The 24,726-nt window shown below is 44.9% G+C and overlaps 1 protein-coding gene across 1 annotated transcript in view; it reads right to left on the bottom strand.

The window, feature by feature from the left end:
- Positions 1 to 22,757, bottom strand: part of LOC109860443 (storkhead-box protein 1-like) — a 30,144-nt gene extending 7,387 nt beyond the window's left edge. Inside the window, exon 1 of the mRNA XM_020439527.1 lies at positions 22,561 to 22,757. The gene's annotated coding sequence lies outside the window, so the exon portion shown is untranslated. The remainder of the gene's footprint in view (positions 1 to 22,560) is intronic.
- Positions 22,758 to 24,726: the final 1,969 nt, after the last annotated feature.

Raw genomic sequence — 24,726 nt, 5'->3', positions numbered from 1 at the left:
AAAAAAAAAAAAAAAGGTTAAGTCGCCTTTTAGCAGCGTTTCTTCAGTAAACAGGGGTCCGCCTTCCCCCTCGTATAACAACTCGAAGGCGGGGACACGGATAGGGGAGGTGGATAGATGCGGATATCCCGGAACATGGGACTCCGACGTCACACACCGGCCAACAGGAGTGCGCACTCCCCCTAGTCTAAAACTTGGAGATGCGATACAAGTAGGAAAGAGTGGATAGGCACTTGTTCTCCCACCCAAACATGCGGGGAGAACACGATGCCACACATTCTCCAACGGGGGTCTGCTTCTCCCTGTATAAAAACTCGGAAGCAGGGACACGGGTAGAGGTCACGAGAACCGGAAAGACCGATCTAGAAAGGTATTGTGACCACAACAGGGATCCGTCTCACCCTGTATAAACAATCGGAGAACGGCCCGCGGCCGGAGACATCTTGCAGCATGGCGAAATGTTTCCGAACTTTTAGCGTGGCGTGACCGGTGGGTTGGGCTTGCTTACCCCTGTGTTGTTGCCGGTCTTCGGTCGCGCCGGTGGTTTGGTGGAGCCACCGGAGGCGCCCGGGATCGCTGGCCCTCCATCTCTTACCTCGCCGGGAGGTGAAGGTCTCGTCGTGTGCCGAAGACACAGCGCAGGAGGCGCACGGTGGTGCCGGGGGCACACGTCGGGTGACGCACGGGACATGGGCGGTCTGGCCATCAATACAAGCGTCCGCTGAGTGAAAGAACTGCATTGCTTCACTATAAACTACTGTGATGCAGCACGCGTGCGCCTACCATATCCCTGGAAACGTGTTCCGGGAATTGAGGTAGTGTATGTTAGGGTCTCCTCTCGGCGTAGGAAAATAGGAGGAGACATCGGAATGGAGGTTTCTCTTTATAGATGGAGATGAGGCCTGTATCACTTTTTCCCGGGCGACTTTCCCCCACCTTGTCGTGGTGCCCGGGCTTAGAGAGGCGCTGATCCAAGAGGCTATGCTGGCGGGGACTCTTTTGAGTCCCTGGCAAGGTCACCCATGCCAAACAGGCTTTCGGGGAGCTCTTATACTAAGAGGGGAAATAGAAGAAAGAAAACCTCGAACAAAAACCGGGGGTTCTCAGCCTCGCTTAGCAACTTTTGCCGATGCAACTGGGATAGGAAAGAAAACCCTGACTTCAAATCCGGGGACATCCGACCCCGTCAGCCACGGTGCAATCGGACTAGGGGAGTAAACCCTGAGGAAAAAACCCGGGTAGGTCGGGCTCGTCAGACTTGGTCGTCAACCGGCCTAGGTGAAGGACACACTAAAATAAAACCAATCCTTATGCAATTATGGTTATGGATTGTAAGGAAGAGCACAACTTACCGGACCAGAAGCTTCGGAACCCCAGGTCACGGCACTCAGGTGGTACCGTCCCGGCCACCTGTGGGTTGTCATCCCATTACGGGCCTTGCGTCGCCTGCCCCGCGAGGGCGGCGCATGAAAATGCGCCTGCAAAGGCCTGTGACTTACAGTCACAGGCAATAGAGATGGAGAAGGAGAGTCCCCGAGGCTCTTCTACACGCCGGGAGAGTGGTGACAGTTCGGTCATCGGAACCCGACGTCATCTGTCGCACGTCCGTGGACGCATTCTTGAGTCCACAGACGGTGAAAAGGAGGCAGTGGCAACCCAAGCCGTCGCAGGTCCGTCTGGCCGACCAGTCTGCGGCGGCATGCAGGCTCCCTTGCCGGACAGCTCCGATGAAGCGGACAGTGACTTTGGAGCGGTGTCCGGTAACAACTGGAGAGGGGTGTTTGAAGACACAACACCGCATCCCTCCGCCCCCTCGCTAAAGTGAGGGTTAGACGCAGGAGAGTCGGGCAAAAGTAGCAGCGGCCCACCGACCCCGAAGGCCCAGCGCGGGGATCACTATGCCTCGGTCCCCTCGCCGAGAAGGACAAGGCAGGCACAATTGCGGCTGCCGAACAAACGCGGCCGTAGACGCGACGCGGGGACAACGGCCTCCACTGCGGGTCACCAGGAAGAGAGGCAAGCCCTATTCCACGGGCGAAAAGATAGGCATACTAAAGGCCTACCGCGACTTGGAGGAGGCGCGCGTTCGCGAGGAGAAGCGACGAGCAAAGGAAGAGCTCACTTCGGACCCTGCGGCGGTCCGTATGCCCACGCGGTCAGCTGCCGTGTTGCTCCCAGAAACCTCTGATTGGACAGCGGCGGCGGACTGCAGCGCAAGGGTCCCGGTCGACGAGGTGACCCGGAACCTCCCAACAAGTCGCGCCCTCGAGCTGGCGGTCAGGTGGACGGCCTCGGTGAGAGATGGTGACGTCTGCCAAAAACATAGAGGGGACTTATGTGCGCGGCGTAAAGACGTGCGCCGCCAGGCTTGAGGAGGCCGCCCGCCTGCTGGCCGAGAGGGCGGAAGAGGTACCGAGCGGCGGAGACGTCGAGCGTTTCCGCACAGCTAACGACCGGCTGACCCGCGAGGTGGAGAACATGCGGGGCAAGATAGCGAGCCTTCGCGCTGCTCGTGACGCAGCGGAAGAGAAGGTCGGGCGAATCGACCGCGAGAAAAGGGTCCTGAAAGGTGAAGTGGCGAGGATGCAAGAAGATTTGGAGGCTCTCCGCCACGAGCTGCAGGCCACCCGCTCCGCCAATATTACCGAGCGGTTTGCCAGGTCGCGTAGGGACGACCGCTCCCCGCCGGTCCGGAGCCGGAGCCGGAGCCGCTCCCGCAGCGATCGTTGTCGCGATCCCGACGCGCGGGGATCTCCGTGCCGCCGAGGCCGGAGAGTTCCCGGACTGAGTCACTCCCCCTGACTTCCTTTCCTCCTATGGAGATGGAATCAGAGGGGGACCCCCAGGAGGGGAAGCAACTGGTAGCGTCACCGACGCCCCGGTCGCCAACCCCTCCGCTTTCTGGGGAAGTACTGGGCTGGAGGTCCTTCAGGGAAATGGAGAGCCGGCTCATAGACGCCGTACGCTCCCAGATGTCTGCATTCTGGGAGCAGATGTCCTTCCGACTCTCCTGTCCACCTGGAAACGGGGGGAGGTGTAGCGGTCCTTCGGCCACCGCCCTCTCTGACCAAGACAGCTGTGCCCAAGGGCGCAGCTGCGAGAAGCAGCGTAGGCACCCCTGCCATCGCTGGCCCCTCTACGGAGGTTGCCCTTGCTGCTACCTTTTCCCCTGCAAAGGGGAAGAAGAAAATAAAAGGCCAAGAAGGCGAATAAGCCAGGCGGAGGGGAACTCGCGGCCCCGACAAACCGGGACAATACCCGCACCGGATCAGCCCGGCCCCTCTCGCCAGCCCCCCGCCCCCTGGTTTATCGAAGAACCACCTGGGACATCGTGGTCCCAGGTAGTGGGAAGAAAAGAGAAGAAGAAGGCGGCGAAAACCGCGCCGCCTCCTTCAGCCAGGGGTGGAAAGGCTGCGGTCCCGGGAGCCAAGCCCGGCCAGCGCTCAACACCCCCCAAAGTAGGCAAACCTTCTCGCGCGGCGGCAATTTTCATCACCGCCGCCCCTGGTGCGAACGAGGAGGGTGTCGCGAAGGCGCTCGCAGAAATGCGAGCGCGGATAAAGCTGCCGGACCTCGGGATCTCTGAGCTTTGGCCAAAACGAGCGGTAACCGGGGCCCTCATAATGGAAGTCCCCGGCGAAGATAGTGAGGCCAAGGCGGATAGGCTCTTTGCCGCGATGTCCGCACTGGCCGAGAACCTCCGGGTAAGAGTCACCAGATCAATCAAGACCTGCGAACTACGGGTCAGGGATCTGGATGACTCAGTTACGCCGGAGGAAGTGAAGGCCGCCGTAGTAGCCGTTGGGGGTTGTCGGCCGACAGATGTCAAAGTCGGCCGAGCTCGCGCTTCCCCCAATCGGCTATTCACGGCATAGATCCAGTGCCAGGTCGCAGCAGCGCGGAAGGTGGTGAACGCTGGGTCTCTAATGGTGGGGTGGATGAAGGCGCCGGTCAAGGTGTTAGAGCGGCGGCCCCTTCAGTGCCACAGATGCCTCCGACGCGGGCACGTCATTGCGACGTGCACGTACACCGCGCCGGAAGAGGATAGGAGGGGCCGGTGTTACCGGTGCGGAAAGCGGGGGCATGTTGTGGCAACAACGATGCGAGCGGACCTCCCAATGCCTGCTATGTGCCGACTTCGGCCGGCCGGCGGCCCACCGACTCGGCAATAAGGCCTGTGCCCTAATCCCTAAGGGAAAAGCTAAACGGGCACAGAGAGCCGCTAAGAGTGGATCTACACCCACCCTCGAGAAGGACGCAACTCCCGCCCTGCAGGCGCCAACTGCAGCGCCGGAGCTGTCAGAGGGGGCTGGACAGCCCTCTTCGAGTGGAACCCTGGAAGAGAAGATGGAGGTGGAGGGGTCACCGGCGACGTAATGGCTACTCCGCCTCCTACAGTGCAATCTAAACCACTCCCGCGGGACCCAAGACCTGATGGTCCAAAGCCTCGCGGAGCTGGACGGAGCTATGGCAGTAGCGGCCGAGCCCTACAACGTCCCCGACCATCCGTCGTGGTCAGGGTCTGCGGACGGCTCGGTCGCAGTGTATGTAAGGTGGGGCACGCAAGGAGGGACCACCGTCTTCTCTCCGTTGGAGAGAGGCAATGGCTTCCTCGCTGTGCAATGGGGGGAACTGGTGGTTGTGGGTGGATATTTCTCGCCCACGAGGCCCTTTCGCGAGTTTCGGGAGTACCTGGACAAGCTCAATCTAGTCGTCAGGCGACACTTGGCTCGTCCGGTGCTGGTTCTGGGAGACTTCAACTCCAAGTCTGTCACTTGGGTTTCCTCCAGAACCGATAAGAGAGGAAGGGCACTCGAGAACACGCTGGCGGCCTGCGGGCTCCTCGTAGTCAACAAGGGCTCGCAGCACATCTGCGTTAGGCGCAGTGGGGGGTCCATAGTGGACGTTGCGTTCGCCTCTCCCCTTTTGGCTGCGCGCGGTGTGTCCGAGTGGCGTGTCAGGGATGACATGGAGACCCTCTCGGACCATAGGTACATAACCATGAGGGTCAAAGTACTCCCTGCCCGCCAACAAGGTCGCCGTTGGGCGAGAAGGAAGCCACCGTCCCAGGAGTGGGTCCTAAGAAAACTGGACCCACATCTCCTGTCCGGTGCTGCTCGCGGTCTGACCAGCTCCACCGGCCGAGCCGCGTGACCTCCGTGCAGAACTTCGGTGGTTCCGGGAGACGTCGATTGCAATTTGCAATACCGCAATGCCGCACTCCCGAGGACCACCAAACCGGAGGTCGGTGTATTGGTGGACGAACGAAATCGCTGGCCTAAGGGCCGAGTGCGTCCGCGCCAACCACCGGTGCACCCACGCCCGTCGTCGACTCCCGGGTGACGACGAGGCGGTCCGAGCAGCGGAGGCAGCGCACGAGGACTATCGCACAGCGCGCAAAGCCCTCAGAGCCGCCATCAACAAGGCAAAGTCCCAAGCGTGGAAGGAGCTCATGGAGACTCTTGACGCTGATCCGTGGGGGCGCCCATATCGACATGTGATAAACAAGTTGCGGCCGTGGACGCCCTCGATCACTGAGAGTCTCGATCCTCAACCCTCCTCAGGAAGGTTGTTTCCACCCTTTTCCCTGACGGGAGGGGTGAGTGGCCCTCTCGGAAACCTGAGTTGGACCAAGTGGCAGGGTGGTCCAACGACGACCTGGGAGTCACGGAAGAGGAGCTCCACCGGGCCGTTCGTCGGATGACGCGGAAGAATACCGCTTCCGATCCCGACAACGTGCCCGGTAAGGTGCTGGGCTTTGCTTTCGGACAGGGTCCCCTGGGAGACCGCCTCAGGCAGATCCTTACAGACTGCCTGAAGAAGGGATGGTTCTCTCCGAAGTAGAAGAAAGCCAATCCCGTTCTCTTCCGCAAGGGAGGTAGGCCTGCGGCCTCTCCGTCCGCGTACCGGCCAATATGTTTGCTCGACGAGACGGGCAAGCTCTTGGAGCGTGTAATTGCCGTTCGCCTCGTCGAGCATCTGTCACGGATAGGTCCCGACCTGGCCGACTGCCAGTACGGATTCCGTGAGGGACGATCAACGGTAGATGCCGTCTTTCGGTTAAAGTCCTTCACGGACGCGTCGGTCAGGCAGGGGAGGAGGGCGTTGGCGGTTTCGCTGGAAATCTCCAACGCCTTCAACTCCCTTCCCTAGGACAATATAGGGTGGACTCTCAACCGTCACAGAGTCCCACCCTATCTAAGAGGGATCCTCGGAAACTACTTCCGTGACAGGAAGATACAGTACACTGGTCGGTACGGATTACCACACGAGAGGGAGATGTACCGCGGGGTTCCCCAGGGGTCCGTGTTAGGCCCCCTATTATGGAACCTCGGGTACAATGTGGTGATCCAGGCCGCTCTACCCAGAGATCTGAGTGTCATCTGCTACGCGGATGACACTCTTGTCGTGGCCTCTAGAGCAGATTGGAAGGAGACGCGAAGATTGGCCGAGGTAGACACAATTTGTGTCGTTGGCCGCATAACGAGGCTGGGTCTCAAGGTGGCCGTTCACAAGACGGAGGCCATGTGGTTCTATGACCCCTGTCGTGGACGGCCAAGAGACACCAGCCTCCGAGTAGGTGAGGCAAGGATCGAGGTGGGTACAACCGTCAAGTACCTGGATATACACCTCGATCCGAAGTGGCGCTTTGACGAGGACTTTGCTCGTCTGGCCCCCCGGGTTCGCAAAGTGGCCACTTCCTTGGCCCGACTACTCCCGAACCTTGGAGGACCGAAGCAGAAGGCCCGTCGTCTCTATGTCAACGTGGTCCACGCGGTGACCCTGTATGGGGCACCGCTCTGGGCGAGAGTCGCAGCAGGGGCAGGAGCGCGAAGCAAGTTTGCCCAGCTTCGCGCCGCGCAGAGGACGGTTGCTCTGCGCGTTATCTGCGGCTTCCGAGACGTGGCCACGGAGACGGCGGGTGTGCTGGCGGGGATACCCTCTCTGGCCCTCCTGGCAAAAATGTACGCGACGAGGTACGCTTGTCGCGTCGAACTGCTACAAGAGAGTCTGGCAGAGAACAACCTGCGGGAGGCTCTTGCCAACTCGGAGCGCCAGGTGCTGCTCCTGGACCGGGAGCAGCAACACCATCCGATCCCATTTGGAAATGTGGTTACAGAACGGGGTCGGACACCTCACCTACAGGGTGACACAGGTGCTCACCGAGCATGGTTGCTTCGGTGAGTACCTGTGTCGCATAGCCAAAAAGCCAACGGCACAGTGCCATGAGTGTGAGGCAGCCAGCAACTCGGTGGAGCACACCGTGGAGGAATGTCTACGGTGGGCAGACGACCGCCGAGAGCTGGTTGCCAACGTCGGAGGCGACCTCTTTCTGAAGGGCCTTTTCAAGGCCCTTGCCTCCGGGGAAGAGAAAAAGTGGAGAACGGTAGTCTCTTTCTGTTCCGTTGTGATGGAGCAGAAAGAGGCTGCCGAAAGGGAGCGGGAGCGTGCTCCCATCCCTCGTTGGAAACCTCCGGGGCGTGTGCGAGCGGGTTGTCGGGCGGCACCCGTTTCCCGTGCACGTCCCCGGGGTCGGGGACCTTAGCAGTGGAGGACCTGGACGTCCAGGTCCAGGTCCTCCACTGCTAAGGTAGCAGTAATTCCCCCTCTCCGCCCATGTTGGGAGGAGAGGGAGACTGTGGCGGTGGGCGTTGGCGGTAGCCGGCTCCCATCGTTAACCCACCGTCCCAGCGGAGCCCTCCTCGGATGCGAGTAGGTCGCACACAGTGACCTCAACTTCCGGGGTGGTATCGTCTACCCCGATAAATGGTTTCTTTCTTCCCTTCTTTTTCGTCACTGTGGAGACCGTGACAGGTCAAGATGGGGGTCTTGACCTGTCCTGCACACGGTCCTGGAAGGGGTGGCATCGCAGTGTGTGTCCCGCGGTGTCATCATAACCGCGAGGTATCAAATGGAGAAGGGAACTCTTTCTTCCCCTCGAGAAGTCCTAAGCCCGAGGAAGTGACCTGCGCGCATCCTCTGACAGGAATTCCCGGGTCCCTCCCCGCCAAAAGCCGAGTGGTGACACACCGTAATGGTTTTAGTGGGTATACCCCTTCTTCTTGCGGGAAGAAGGGGGGAGTCCCACATAACCCTGATCCTCTCTCCCGGGGATTAGGGTATCCGTAATAGATTTCCACCACGTTAAAAAAAAAAGGTTAGGTTAAGTTAGGTTTATATTGTATTATAGAGAGCTTAGTCGAAAGGAGACGGAACACAGTATATTTGCACTCTTCCGTAATCGATCGCACAGTTCTCGCTTGTGTGCGTACGTCTATCACTTCGGTGCTCTCGATGATGTCCGGCTCGATTTTTCAACACTACTTCTGTGTTTTGGTTGACACAATACGCTGACACAATTAAAAGTTGAAAACATTTATAAAGTATCTATATTATTTATTATTGTTATTAGTATATATTTATTATAGTGGACAAGAAAAAAAATATACACGGTGTTTTAAACCGCCCGTGCACTCTATATAAAAACGAGGGAAGTGGATATTTTAAAAAATGTTTCAGACAAAAGTTGTTGGTGATCAAGTAATGCATTACATGGGTATATGCGATTGATCCTGAATGGCGTCGTGAAGGTCATGTCAAGGTCGGCTTGAATTTTTTTAAATGAGAACTCTTACTTTTTATTTCATATTCTTGTAACTGATGTCAAGGCGTTTTCAAAACACTGGTTACAAACCCTTTTTAGTTGAGATCTTTCTGAGTTATGAGACTTCAAAATTTAAGTACCTCCGGCGTTAGCATTATTCAAAATGTACCGCGTGGAGGTCGCACGTTCGGATTTACATCTCTTCAATCAAGAGGCACTGTAGTGCCTCGCGCCAAGTTCACGCACAACGAAGTGGCGCTCGAACTACGCGAGCACACTGTGCCTCTTATATACGCGGAATTCAGTAAATGAGAGAATGGGAAGTTTTTTACAAGGCTATTTTTCAAGAACGACTGAACCGATTACTTTCGTTTTAGTCTCAATCGCTTCAGAATAAAACATTACAAAAAAAAAAGTATTCTTGCGTTTTGTATGTTTGTGGCTTCTGAACAAAAATAATAAATAAGATGAAAAATAGACGTGTAAATCACGATTAAGAAACGTTTCTATCGTCGTGGGACACTCAGGAATGTGTATGTTTACATTTGTGCTACCAGATAATTTTGTTTAACGAGCACGTTTTAAGAAGAAAGTTAGAGAAAAAGAGAAACATCAAGAAGCACGGTAGTGCTTCGCGTCAAGTCCACGCGCGACAAATTACGTACAACGAAGGTTTTCTTTCTATTATTTTACAACCTATTCGGTGATTCGGTGATTGAAAAGTTCCCTAAAACGCGGTTTTACAATAAAGCTTATGAATAACGAATATACGCATTTGACTTATTTTAATATTCTACATTTAACGATACATAGTTCTTTTTGCAAATCGCGGATATCTCAAGAACCAGAAGAGATAGCTTGAAACTAATTTTGCAGGTACTTTTAATCGGCTACTCTGCGATTTATGACAAAGAGTAAAAGTTACCAAATTGAATATTTCGAGAACGGTACAAGTTAAAACAAATTGGTTTTTGGATCTCATTTTTGTATTAGTTAGATGCAAAATACCACGTACTAAAAGTTTAATAATTTTTATTATTTAAACATTCGATTGTTAAAAATAAAACCTAGAATGTTCAAACCGGGCTGGTATTTTGTAGTTTGATGTGCTGAAAATTATAGCGCAAACCGTTTTTCTCTATCTCCTTTAGTTTGTTAGTTATTAATTTTGCAACTAACTGTGATGTTATGTGGTTGCAACTTAAGGGTGATAACTTGTCGACATTGGCGTAAGGGTTACAGTGGTAAGTCATAAGTAATGGTACCTTGTTTAGAACAGTGGTTTTTTGATGATGTTAGTTACAACAAAATGGTGATACTGGTAACTTTACTCCCGAACTTTGACTCTCGAAGCACCGATTTTAACGCAAATACCAATTGACCGACGGTAGAAGATCTGGATGGTTTTAAGTTCTAGAGGAAAAAACGGCAGGACCAAGTAATAAAAATATATATATAACTATATATAAATACTAGTTAGAGAAATATTCAGTTTAAATATAAAGTTCAGTTTCAATATAAAGTCAATATTGTATTTATTTAAAAAAATGGCGTCAAGTACACGCACAACACGTATTGTATTTAAATTAAATTATTTTTTTCTTTATACTCCAAAAACTTCTTTCTCTATAAAACCTGCTTTACAACATTTATATACTACAAAACATTCTTTCTCTAAAAACCCGTTTTACAAAAAAAGTGATATCACAAAGTAGCACCAAGTAAATTTTGTACGTTACTTTTGTGCATTATTATCCTAATCTAAGTATACATAACTACTTTGTTAAGTTTTCGTTACGGAAAAAAGTTTGAAAGAAAGAATTGTCTGGGCCTATTAAAATTAACAAAAAGATTTGTAGTGAAACTAACAAGTAGACCCAGCAAAACTTTACTTTCCGTGAAAAACAAAGAAAAAGAAAAAGAAAAAATTTTGTCAAAATAAAAAATATTTAATGCAAAAAAACTTGGCGCGGCTGCACCAAAAATGTATCTAGACAGACATATCTTACATGTGCACATGTAAGTATCAGACTGCCGTGCATATAAAAATTTCAGTTCATTATATTTGAGGTGCAGCCGCGCCAAGTTTTTTTGCATTAAATATTCTTTATGTTGACAAAATTTTTTCTTTTTCTTTTTTTTGTTTTTCACGGAAAATAAAGTTTTGCTGGGTCTACTTGTAGTTTCACTACGACTCCTTTTGTTAATTTAATTGGCTTAGACAAGTTTTTCTTTCAAAATTTTTTCCGTAATGAAAACTTAACAAAGTAGTTATACGAGGTGTGTTCAAAAAGTAAGGTGACTCTTTGAATTTCGCGCGCTCTGTACACTCTTATTTCAAAATTTTTGTTGTTGTTGTGTTGGTACACTCGTCACGATCATATGTTCACAGTTTTGACTATATAGCATGTGTTGTTTTTATGTGAGAGACATAAAGGTTAGACTCGTGTTTGCGTGCTCGGCGAATTTTTGCTGTTGAAAATAATGGAGCAGAGAGTTTGTATTAATTTTTGTGTAAAAAATGATATTAAGTGTTCAAAAACTCTTGAAATGTTGACAGTGGCGTACGGTGAGTCAACTTTGAGCAAAAAAAATGTTTATAAATGATATAAGTTATTCCAAGAGAGCCGAGAAAATGTTAACAATAAACCTCGCTCTGGACGCCCCAGCACGTCAAAAATTGACAAAAATGTTCAGAAAGTGAGAAAAATTGTGTTGAAAAATCGTCGAATCACGATTAGAGAAGTAGCTGATGATCTTAACATATCGTTTGGCTCCTGCCAATCAATTTTAACAGATGTTTTGGGTATAACACGTGTGTCAGCGAAATTCGTTCCAAAACTGCTTAATTTTGATCAGAAGCAGCATTGCATAAACATCGCCCAATACATGTTAAACGACGTCAATGATGATCCTGATCTGCTCAAAAGGCAGATTATAACTGGCTCCCTGCGACTTTTTCCTCTTCCCAAAATTGAAAAGGCTCATAAAAGGACAAAGATTTGCGATGATTGAGGAGATTACGACTGCATCGCTGGAGGAGCTCAAGGCAATACCCAAAAGTGCATTTCAGAAGTGTTTTGACGACTGGAAAAAGCGCTGGCACAAGTCCATTGTATCAGAGGGGGATTATTTTGAAGAGGATAACATACTTTTGGATAAATAAATGAATATTTTTTTATAAAAATGAAAAGTCACCTTATTTTTTGATCACACCTCGTATATGTATACTTAGATTAGGATAATAATATACACAAGTAACGTATACAAAATTTACTTGGTGCTACTTTGTGATATCACTTCTTTTTGTAAAACGGGTTTTTAGAGAAAGAATGTTTTGTAGTATATAAATGTTGTAAAACAGGTTTTATAGAGAAAGAAGTTTTTGGAGTATAAAGAAAAAAATTATTTAATTTAAATACAATACGTGTTGTGCGTGTACTTGACGCCTGTTTTTATCTTTTTTGAAAAAGTAAGTTTTTAAAGTATCACACATTTATATTTTACGTTTTTTTTAGTTTCTCTAAAAAAAGAATATAAACATTTGTAGGTTTTGTATATACATTATTATATTATAGTAAACTAAAAACTTTAATATACATAAGTTTACTTGGTTGTATATACGTGCGTGTGAGATAGATAATGTACTATTTTTTCCCTTCAAGTTCTTTTTTTTTCCATTGTTTCTTTATTCTGTTTTTTCTCAACATAGTAACACATTTATTTTATATTTATCTTGAAATATATAAATCCGACCGTGCGAACTCAGGAAGATCTCAGCTAAAAAGGGTTTGTAAACACTGTTTTGAAAACGCCTTGACGTCAGCTACAAGAATATAAAATAAAAAGTAAGTGTTCCTATTTAAAAAATTCAAGTCGACCTTGACATGACCTTCACGACGCCAAGGTCAATCGCATATACTCATGTAATGCATTACTTGATCACCAACAACTTTTGTTTGAAACATTTTAATAGTAAAATACCTTTCCTTTGTTTTTAAATGGGGTATAAGATCTGAAACACTCTGTAAATATAAAAAGAACAATTAAGATACAAACAATTAAGGACGGTCTCTGACTACAGTAGTTAGCAACCTAAATACAGTGGTTAACAACCTAAAATATCTCTTCTCATGAGTAAGTTTGTACTCATGTAACAAAGTTAAGTTGAGCTATTCAGTACTGCTAAAACCCGCTTACTCTGCGCAGAAGTTCAAAAATAACTGCAGTACACAGCGCGCATAAATCCAACAAAAAAAAAATAAGCTACAGTTTGAAAAAAGGGTTGCTTGCCATATTATTCAAAATCGTATTTTAATTATGACACCCTCTACTACCACATACTTGTTTTTGAAAAAGATCTTAAGAAAATTGTCGTCAGTAACTTTAAAAAACCCCACTTCACAAAGGCTCAGCATAGGAAATCCATGATAAAAATTGAAATATAAATCTTCCATATTTTGGAATTTAACATTGCTACCCCTATTATCCAAACAGGCTACGTATAAATAGATCATAAACTATGTATACCGCAAATTTAAAGAAAATCCTAAGAAAATCAATAATTCGGAGAACGTCCTTAAGTTACTTATCGTTGACGTATCAATTTTAAATAGTGACACAAATATTTAAAGGAAAGTATGGATGAGAAATAAGTATGTGTTCAGTAAAATAGATTAAATAGAAATGCATGTAACATTTTTGTCTTTTAATTGTATAAAACCTATTTCAACACAACAGTATATAAGTGAGAGTATATAATATATTAAACAGTTTTATTTTTATAGTGCTATTGTTATAGAAGTATAAAAAAGCAATTGTTTTTATATAAATCTAAATTGTTTTAATTTTATCATACTTCTGTAACAATAGAACTGTCTATATAAATTATTTAGCGTTGACAAGACACAAAACCGGGGATGTTCTTTTAAACACAATCTATGATAACGAATTAAATAAAATTAATATTGTAAATTTTTTTCTTGAAAAAACAAACAATTTAAAATTAAAAAATTATGAAGTATACTTGAAATAATATAAAAAATAATATATATAATGAAGAGATCAAAAAACTTGATAGTGAATCTACGGACATTTGCCCGTTTTTGATAAACAATTATTATCTAAATAGACCGAAAGAATTAGAAAGCGTCTCTTTATGAGTTCACACATTGGTATGACATCACAAAGAGTAAACCGAAAAATAAAAATGTCGAATGCTATCAAGAGGGACGATAGTGCTTTGCGCCAAATTTCACGCGCAACGAAGTTTGTGCGCAAACAGCGTGAAGCACACCGTGCCTTTATTACGCGAGATTTAGCTAAAGAGTAGAGAGATTTTCACGGAACAATATTTTGATAACGACTAAATCCATTAATTTTATTTTAGTCTCAATCAATTCAGAACAAAACATAAAAAAATATTCTTGCTTTTTTTGTGTTTTGTTCTCTAATTAGAGATATTTGACAATAATGTTTTGACAGTGAGAAATTCACGTTTTCATGGTCGTCATGGGATCGGAATATGCATGTTACCAGATGGCATAAATGTGCGCGCACGCTGAAATAAGAAAAGAGAAAGAAAGACAGGAAATGTGAGTTAAAAAGAGAAAGAGAGAATCAAGAGACACGGTAGTGACGTGTAGTGTTTCGAGTCATTTCAGATCCACCGCACAAAAACTTTTCCGTAACGCGTTACACATTAAGTATGGTTATAAACTTAGACTCGATGTGTTTTATATTATATAGAAATATGAATCTAAGGTTACAGTTAGTACTTAATTAACATAACGTTACGCGTTACAAAAGAATTTTTGCGGTGGATCTTCACGCGTGACAAAGTCAAATTGAAATCGTGAGTGTTTGTGATTGTTGTGACATATGTATTACTTTTCAATCAATTCAATAACTGTGTTGTGCATGCAGTGTTCTACATGTTATTGTTCCACATATTACCTGCTCAAATATAATAATAAGTAATTACCCACATAGCATCGTTAGTAGCACAAACGTTTCTGCAACGTGTTTTCTGAAACTTAGCAACGTTTCGTTAAAAGTCTCTGAAACGTCGTAGTAACGCAGAAACGTCGAAATGTCCGCTTTTTAAGTTGTGGTCCGATTTCGTAGAAACGTATAAGAAACGTTGTCCGATAAGTTGCAAAGTATTTAATGTTTATATTTTTATAAACATTGTAAAATACATTTTTGAAATCATGCAGGTTTTGTCTGCTTAACCATTCTCCAGGAAGGAGTAATTACTTAAGTAAGTGATTACTTAAGTAAGAGATTACTTAAATAATCACTCCTTCCTTGAGAATGGTTAAGCAACAAAACCTGCATGGTTGATTAATTGTATTTTACAATGTTTATAAAAATTTAAACATTAAAAACTTCGCAACTTATTGGGCAGCGTTTCGTATACGTTTCTTATATGTTTCTACGAAAACAGACCGCAACTTAAAAAGCGGACATTTTGACGTTTCCGCTACGTTACTACGATATTTTAGAGACTTTTAACGAAACGTTGCTAAGTTTTGGAAAACCCGTTGCAGAAACGTTTGTGCTACTACCCAGCAAGCAAGCTCACGTGACAATAACGTCAGTTTTTAGTCTGCAAAACGTCAATTATGACATAACAATGACGTGATTTTGACGTATATATCACGTGATTATGTCACATCTTATTGATGTCATTATATTACATCAAGTAGACGTGAATATAATAAAAAAAGTCTCATCAATATAACATGGTAAAGACGTTATTGTAAATTTAAAAGAAAAATAAAATACAATATTTAAAAAACAATAGTATCACACAACATCCCACATAGCACGTAATATTACAGCATTACAGTCACATAAAATGACCACGAAATGCATTGCAGTAATATTACAATGATATATAAAAAAAAACGCTTTATAGAAACAAAATTAATTCAAAATTTCACTTGAATTAATTTTTGGAGATCTGATTCAATTTGTCAATCAACTGATTAACTCGACGAAAGATACCGGGCCTGGAAAAAATCCTAAGGTGATGGTGGGATTTGAACTCAAGATCTCCATATCCGCCTCTGCACTCAGTCCGCTAGACTACTTGTTCCTTACTATAATGTAATTATTTTTGGCTCTTATGACCAAAGATTTTATGTTTGTAATTATTTTTCTTTACTTATTCTCAAACTATTTTACACATTTCATTTATTATAATAAAAAATATTTAATAATTGTTCTTATTATAAAATTTAACTACAATAAACTTTAGTTATCATTCAATATATATTTATATAGATAGATAATGTTTATTGATTCCCCTTAGGGTTACAATATCCTACACAAAAACTTATATCTACTCTTACGACTAGCTTACACAAAACCTTACTTCTACACTTACAACTAACCTTATATCTAACTTAAACTAATACTAATACCTATATATACACACACACGCAATCGCTTTATCCTACTGTACGCAATGTGGACCTCTCCTTCCGGCAATCAACTCTATCCAGCTATTCCGCCATTGGTTCACCTCCACTCTTCGCCCTCATCCATACAATTACATAACTCTTTCCACACATCTATTCACTCAACTCCCACTCACTCCTCTTTCAACCCTTCCCTTCTAATCACTCCTCTCCTTCCCCCTGTCCCACTACCTTTTTCTTCACCCTCCCCCTCCTCCCCCAGCACCACTTCAATCATATCCTCCCAATTCTCCTCCGCTCCCCATACCCCACAATTCTCCCGCACATGTCTCCAACCCTCCTCCACTAATCCACACATTCTACACATCCTTTCTTTCTCCCCCTCCCAGTATCTACCTTCTTTCATCTCATTCCCCAACCTAAACTTAGCCACCCTCTGGCATCTGCTTTACCCCCACTCCTTTTTTAAATACCCCGGCACCCCTTCCTTTTTAATCCTCCCGTACTATCTATTGTACCTCGAACTTTCAATTCTTTTCCTTTTCTCCTCTCTCTGTATCCCCCTCTCCTTCTCTATCAACCGTTGAGCTCTCCATTCTCCTGCCTCTCTACTTTCCTCCATCTCTGCTATCCTTACTTCTCTCTCCTCATAATATTTTACCCTGTCATTCTCCCACTCAGACAACCCCTCCCCGCCTCCTTTTCTACATCTAATCTCCTTTAAACATAGCCTCGCTATTTTGCTACCCTCTCTTCTCTCCAACCTTTCCTCAAATCTCCAGGCCCTTTGTCCCGCCCTTTCCCTTAATAAATCCCTCTGCACTTCTTCCCTTACGAGATACCCCAGAGTCCTCCAATCTACCCCCAATAACCACCTTATATATCTTTTTTGTAACCTTTCCACGCTATCCCATTCTTTCCACCCCCATATCTCCACCCAACCACCGACCAAACCAATACGTCGAACAACCATAACCTTCTACCCCAATCCCCACCGAACCTCCTCTTCCCAATCCCCCACACCTGACTCATAATAGCCGCCCCTTTTCTCACCTTCTCTTTTATCTGCGCTTTCCTCCCCCTATTCTTCTAAAACACATACCCTAAATATTTAAATTCCCTCACCTCCTCCAATCTCTCCCCCTTCTACCACCATTCCAGCTTTCTCTCCCTCCCTCCTCCCCTCCTAAACCTCATCACTTTTGATTTATTTACGTTTACTTCCAAACTCTTTCCCGCTAGATATTTCTCCATCCCTCTCATCATTCCCCTCATTCCTTCCTCCTCCTCCGCTAACAGCACCAAGTCATCCGCATACGCCAATACATACTCTTCTTCCTCCTACCCTCACCCCACTCCATCCGTTCCTATCCAAATAGTCTTCCATATCCGCCGTCAACAGATTGAACAGGTACGGGCTCAGCGGGCAACCCTGCCTCACCCCTCTACCTGCCCAAAATTCATTCCCCACCTCCCCTCCTGCCGCCACCCTATTCCTCGTCTTCCTATATAAGTCTCCACACCTTCCCACTAGTCCCTCTCTCACCCCCCTCTCCCTCATCGCTCTCAGTAAAGTCTCCCTATTAACCGTGTCAAAAACCGCCCTCAAATCTATAAACAACGCAATCAACCCACCCCTCTTCTTACTTAAATTTCTGCTAACCAGGTAATTTATCACATATATGTTATCCATCGTACCCCTTCCTCTCCTGAACCCCGCCTGGCTTTTCGGAATTAAATTCTTTCCCTCTACTTCGTCCCTTAACCTTTCTGCTAACACCTCCGCATAAACTTTATACAATGACCCTGCCAATGTCACTCCCCTATACTCCTCTACCTTATTTTCCTCTCCTTTTTTCAGCACTGGCACTACTATCCCTTCATTCCACACATCGATCCACCCCTCTCCTGCCCAAATCCTTCTACATATATTCCACACCCAATCTTGCATATTTCTTCCCCCAAACTTCCACACCTCTGCCGGTATACCATCCCCCCTGGAGCCTTCCCTATCCTCAAATTTCCAATTGCCCTTATAATTTCCTCCCTTCCTACATCCTCCTCCCCCTCCTCCCTCTTTTCTCTTTCCCCTCTCACCACCTTCCAATCCACTCCTCCCAACTGCTTCTTGAAATAATTTTCCCACTCCCCTATCTCAATCCCACTACCCCCTCCTCTCTTCCTTCTTCTTTCCCTATTCACCACTTCCCACACCTGTCCCATCGTTTTCGCTTTTTTCACCACCTCTTCCCAAGCTCTGTTTTCTTCCTCCTTTTTCCTATTACATAACGCCTTATACTCTTTTTTTCTTTTCTCTTCCTTAAATCTTCTTCCCTCCCTCCACCTTCTTAACTCCCTTCTTACAATCTTTTTTTCCTCCTTACATTTTTCATCCCACCACCCCCTTCTCCCACTCCGTACTTTCCTTACCTTCCTTTCTCCTAACACAGCTTCTATTCTCTTTTTCCTGCTCTCCCATTCCTCTTCAACTCCCCTTTTCACATCCCTCATCTCCTTCTGCATTTTCTCCATCCACTTTCTTTTCCCTTTCTCCGTCCATATTATCCTTTTTATTCCATCCTTCCTTCTGCCCCTTCCTCTATTATCAGTCATCCACTCTTTTCCACTTTTGATCTAGATTACCACTGGATGATGATCCGAATCTACTTGATTCCTTATTTCCATTTTTTCCACAAATTCCTTTGTGCCTACTTCCCCTATCACATAGTCAATCACTGACTCCCCTCTTTCACCCGTGTAAGTCCACTCCCCTTCCTCATCTCCCTTTGTGTCCCCATTCCAAATTACCCAGCCCAGTTCCTCAATCCTCTCCAACAATAATCATCCCTCCGCGTTCACTTTTTTATCTTTCGACCTCCTACTCCATCCCTCCTTCTACTCTCCCTCTCCCCTCACTTCCCCATCTTTTTCCCCTGTCCTTGCGTTAAAATCCCCTCCCATTATTGTCCTCACTTTTTCATTTCTCCCCTTCATCCACCCTCTTAACTCCTCTAATTTTTCCCCCATCCCCCGTTTATATACACCCCCACGATCCTCCACCACTCTCCCCCTACCCTCACCCTTCTCACCATTATTCCATCTTTTCCTTCCCATCTCTTCTCCTCTCTTGCCTCGAGACCCCTCCTTACTCCCAGCAACATCCCCCCCATAGCCCTACCTTTCTTATTTTGTCTACCCGCCCACTGTATCTCCCAACTAAAATTTTTCGGTAGATTCCCAGCTATCCTCGCCCACCCTTTTTTGTCCACCTAAGTTTCCGTCAGAAACATTACGTCCCAACTCTTCAACCCACTCCAAAAACTTTTATCTTTTCCCTTAAGCCCAGCCACATTCCAAAACACTACCTTCACACTCTCATCTTTCCTTTCTTCCTCCTCGCTTTCATCTTCTTTTTCCCTCTTCTCCTCTCCCGACTTTCCTACCCATATCTTCCTCTCTCCACCCCCAATCCTTCCCCCGCTTCCATCCCCTTCTCTCCCTGTTCCCCTCTCCTTACTATTTTAACCAAACTCCTTTTCTCCTCGTCCCATCTCCACCAAACCCCCTCCATCTTTATCCTATCGTCCTCCACCCAGACATTTTTCCCCTTCCTCCTCTCCCCCGCCGCAATTACCCCTAATTTCCTTCTTACCTCCTCTCTTTCCACGATAAATCCTCCTCGATCCACACTTTCCTCCCCTTTAATCTCTTCTTCTTATCCCACACTTGCTTCTTGTCTTCCTCCCTCTCCAGCCTTAACCACACCATTTCCCCTTTATCTTCCCTTCCTGTAGTTATTCTTCTCATTTCGGCTATCTTCACCTCCGCTCCTATCTCCTTTAAAATCTTTTCTACTCCCCATCTCCAGTTACCTTTTTCCCTTGGAACTCCTTTCATTATAACATTCCTCCTCCTTCGTTCTTCCTTCTCTTTTCTCTCTATATTCTCTTCTAACATTTTCAATCTTCCTTCCCACTTGTTCCCTACCTCTACTTCTCTTTTCCCCTCCTTTTTCCTTTTTTTTCCAACCTTTTCTCCAACTCCCTCATGTTTTCTTTCATCTTCTTCCCCTCCATTCTTAATATCTCCTCCCTCCTCTTCCATTCCTCTAGTTCCCTCTCCATACTCTTTACCTTCTCCATATATACCCCCATCTCCCTTCTTGTCTTTTTCATCTCCTCCCATAACCCATTTTTTCCTTCCCTCCCCTCCCCTTCTATTTCTCCCTCTTTTCCCCCTTCTTCTTTTCCACTTGGGGACCTCGCCGTCTTCCTGCTCTTTGCGAACAGCCATTCCCCCTCGCCCTCCTTTCCCTCCTCACCATCTCTTTTCCTCTTCACCCACATATCTAATGGCGAACTCTCACTTCACGACCTCCCTCTCCTCCATCCCTCTATCTCTTTCACTTTCTTCTCTATCCCTTTACCGCTTCCCTCTGCCATTCTTTCCTTTCTCTACCCACCCTAAGGCTTAACTTTTCTTCGCCTTAATATTGTCCCCAGAAATTCCCTAAGGCTCTACACCTTCTGCCCCTTCTACACTCTCTACACCTTTAACTCACCACCTTCCTTCCCTTTTGTCAACCTAACCTCCCAGCTCCCTGCCACCCTTTAACCTTCCTTAATACCCTCCCCCCGCCTCGCTCACCTCCACCTATATACCCACTCCTTCCAATTACACTCTTACCCACTCACACACACCCACACTCACAACCACTGGCCAACTTCGACACAAAAAACCAAAATTACACTCTATGCTATCCAAAATTGCTCACTAGCTCGCTGCCGGAAACGGAAGTCCCGAATACATATTTATATATTATGTTATTTTTTTAATAAATTTAATATATAAAAGATGATCAGTTTACCAAAGTGTACGTGACTACTGATCTATAAATAAATGGCTATACTTATCTATAAATAATGTATTTCAAAATATAATATTATTCAAAAAAACAAATGTTATTAATAAACATATTATTATAATTAACGGTTGAATTTAACTCAAGGTTTTTGTTAGAACTTCATTTAATCGTTTTATTGATGTTATATTGAAATTCAATATAAGGTGATATATGACGTCACCGACATCTAAATGACGTCATATCGGCGACGTCAACTTTTGGTATCGTAAATGACGTCAAAATAATATACCATTTATGTTACTTAACGTCGTAGTCATCAAAATCACTTCATAATCACGTCATTATCACGTGAGCTTGCTTGCTGGGTAACGATGCTATGTGGGTATCTAACCTCTCTTTTTGTATGATTAGACAGAATGCTTATTATTATGAGCAGATAACAAGCACATATTATATAAAAAAGTTTTGTTAACTGAACTAATTTTTATTTTAGAGATTGTTACGCACTACTCTATATTTGACACAATTTTAGCAAAGGCAATACATATGTTGGCAAAGATTGAGAAAAATTCAATATGGCCACTGGGTCATAACGCTTAACTCCCGCTATCACCCCTTAAGAAGATGCTGAACCGATGTCGAAGATCCAATTCAACTTTCCCTCAGCTGCTACGCTGTCCAGTAAGTAGCATCATCTCTCGAGACCAAGTCGGACCAAAAGGACAAGGATAGATGACAATCTTATATGATGATATGATGATACTCTTAGTTTCAAGATTTCTTTTTTCACAAGGCTTCAAAATCCTTTTTGAAGCATTCAAAATATTTGTCTGTTTCTAGTTTTTGCTAAACTTACTTTTAGTCGGATTCGTACGATCAATTTTGCATATAAAGCAAAAATGTAGTCTATGTAATAACAGTCTATAACCTTTTTTTGTTTTTCTTAAATTTTTTTAAATAATGCTTTATCTAATTCTGTACTATATTCTCTTTTCTCTGGAAGAGCGGTTTTCATTCTGATTACTAGTGTTTACAAAAACTTGGAATTACGAAAAGCCAGTAAAACAGGACGGTTCAGCATCATCTCATTCCTTTTCATTCTCACTAATTTTCACTTTCCCATTACTATATTAGCCATCAACGGAGACTTCTTTTCTCTCACTACTTCACTAAACAAAGATAAGATTAGGTTAGGTTACACCAGCGTAAGTTTAACACCACAGCTGTCTCTACATTAAAATCATTTTCTTAACATGTTAAAGACAGGGAACTCGCAGTCTATGTATTTTACGTCTATAGGTGCTTCTTACTTTCAATAAGTGTCATAAGGAACTTTCGTAGCTCTATCCGCTACCCTTACTTTTATTTTTACTTTTTCAATGCAATAAATATGTTTATATTTGGTAACAAAGTCATAGAATCACTCAAAATTACTTTATCTTTTCTTTTATAAGAAACTCTTATAAAAAATATTAGCGCTTTTCCTTTTACGCAGAAAAATTGCTTTAACTTTAATTAATCTTTTCAATGATCTTTGCAGTTATAACGCAAAGTTAGTTATTGTTATGTACTGCGTACACACCAATAAAAATTGAATCTGCAAATTATTGAATTATATTAAATCGATTCTTAGTTGATGTAAGAGGTAATTAAAAAGTACACACCAAGACAGGTGATCGAGTGGTCTGCGGGTGGTCGTAGAACGTTTCGCGCCCATGCTGCTCTTAAAACCTCGAGGGCACATGGTGGTCCACTAACTATTAATACGCCCGGCGATATGTGGCCCTTATACCTAAGCTGCCGAGTTGCATCTATCAAAGCCGCGTTCCACCAACACCTCGAATTTGCTTCCAAAAAGCTCTGCAAAAAACATTTTTATATAAATTCTTCAACGTCAAACTACTATGGAAGATGCAACAAGTAAGGATTTTATTAGTACATGTTTTAGGTAGTAAATAAAAAAATACAATTATGTAACCAGAGATGCCAGATTCTGTGCTTTGGTAGCATTGGAGGGATGCGCACACAACGTAAATATACGGTACGTAGCTCTGTGCGCATCTTCTCCAATGCTACCGTATGCTACCAAAGCACAGAATCTGTATGTAACTTCATCATCATATAGTTTGAACTTTTATTTATACTCATAAAAAGTAAAAAAAATCATATCAGGTAATCAAAAAAGTTTGTGCAGTAAAGTTTGCTCCAATGACTTGTTTTATCTTGTAGTAATTTACAGAGCATAATTGTTTATATGCATTATAAGGCACAGATACGTGTCAGTTAATTAGTATGCTCTAACTTTTCAGATAGCCAACTGAGCACAAGTTGTTACCAACTTGTCACAAATACCGTTCATAAATTTTCAGCCATGCAACAAAAGAAGATATTCTTTTTTCAGTACATTCTACCCAGCAAGTTTTCAAAATATAATAAGAGCAAGGTTCCCAACAACTTATCGGCAATAAACTTAAAGGACTCCGCACAAAATGATAGGGTTTTGGACCACTGTAAATTTGGCTGAAACTGAAATATGTTGTAGTTCTTGACCTTCTAAACAAAAGTTTTCATGGGCGCGAAACCTGAAAATCACCACTTTTTGAGATACAGTGGATCAAAGGTCGCTAAATAATCACTTATAGAAGTGACAAGTAAAACTTCCTTGTTCATTAATTTGTAACGTTGCGACTTTTCACAGCGTTACTGCCGGGGTCAACGACCTGCCCCGGCACAAAACATGGTGCTCAGCGCTAAATAAGAGTTCAAATTTGTAAACACTCGCACGATTGTGTTTCCCACACTGCGCGCTCCCGCGCCACGAAAACACGCGCTGCCCGCTTGCCGCACATTGCACCGCACCACGAAGCGCTACCGGGAAATTACCTGCGTATTTTTTTCCTATTCAACGGCGCAGGGACAGTTTCTGCGACAACTACCAAAATCCGGAGGTATATAAAAAAGTCCCCGAGGAAAGACCTCTTAGAGACAGAACCTTTCCTGAAGAGGAGCCGGCAGCAAGGAACGCTCCAGTCGACTGTCTCGACAAGCCAAGCCGTGGTTCTCAGGAGAAGAAATCCTGTCTAGAAGAAATTCTCCGGCCAAGTGTCTCGGCAAATCCCGTCCAGGAGAAGAAATTTTCCGGCCGAATGTCTCGGCAAATGCCATCTCAGAGAAAGAATTCTTCCAGTGTCTCGGCAACATTTCGTGTGCTCCAAGAGATGAATTCTCCCTGGCCAAGGCCTCGGTACGCCAAGAAAGTCAGCGCCGTCGAAACACCGGTCACGCGACCGAACGGACATACCAGCGGAACTCTGTTTCGGATACCGCCGACTCACGTACGTCGCCGGGCGGTAAACACGAGCAAAAATCCGACTGTTTATTCGCGAATTTAAAGAGACGCATAGCGGCATTTTAAATGTATTTCTCCGTTTGCGCCTAAAGTGTTATTTTGTTAAACTTTCGTTTTGTCTCCTACGCCCGCAGTAAAATAAGTACTTTTGCCATTTTGCTTTTTTTTGTTTCCATTACATGCTGTAAATTTATTCAAAGTAAATATATATATTTTTTTATAAAAAGAAATCATTCGAGTAGTTATTTATTTTCTGGACCGGCGAGCTATTTTGAGTAAATAAAAAGACAGAAGGTTACAAATTATACAATTATACAAATTATACATATACATTATATATATACTTATACAGGGTGTTTCAGAACTATGGGATCAAACTTCTAGGGGTTATTCAGTGCAACAGTAGAAAACATTTGAGTATAGGGACCCATGTCCGAAAAAGTGTCACTACCGCACTACGGCCCTAAGACGCGTTAAAATT

Source organism: Pseudomyrmex gracilis, unplaced genomic scaffold (genome assembly GCF_002006095.1).
Source record: "Pseudomyrmex gracilis isolate BER0280 unplaced genomic scaffold, ASM200609v1 scaffold_388, whole genome shotgun sequence".
Taxonomy (NCBI): Eukaryota; Metazoa; Arthropoda; class Insecta; order Hymenoptera; family Formicidae; genus Pseudomyrmex; species Pseudomyrmex gracilis.
Note: the sequence above shows the minus strand (reverse complement) of the source record. Positions and strands in the feature narration are given on the sequence as shown.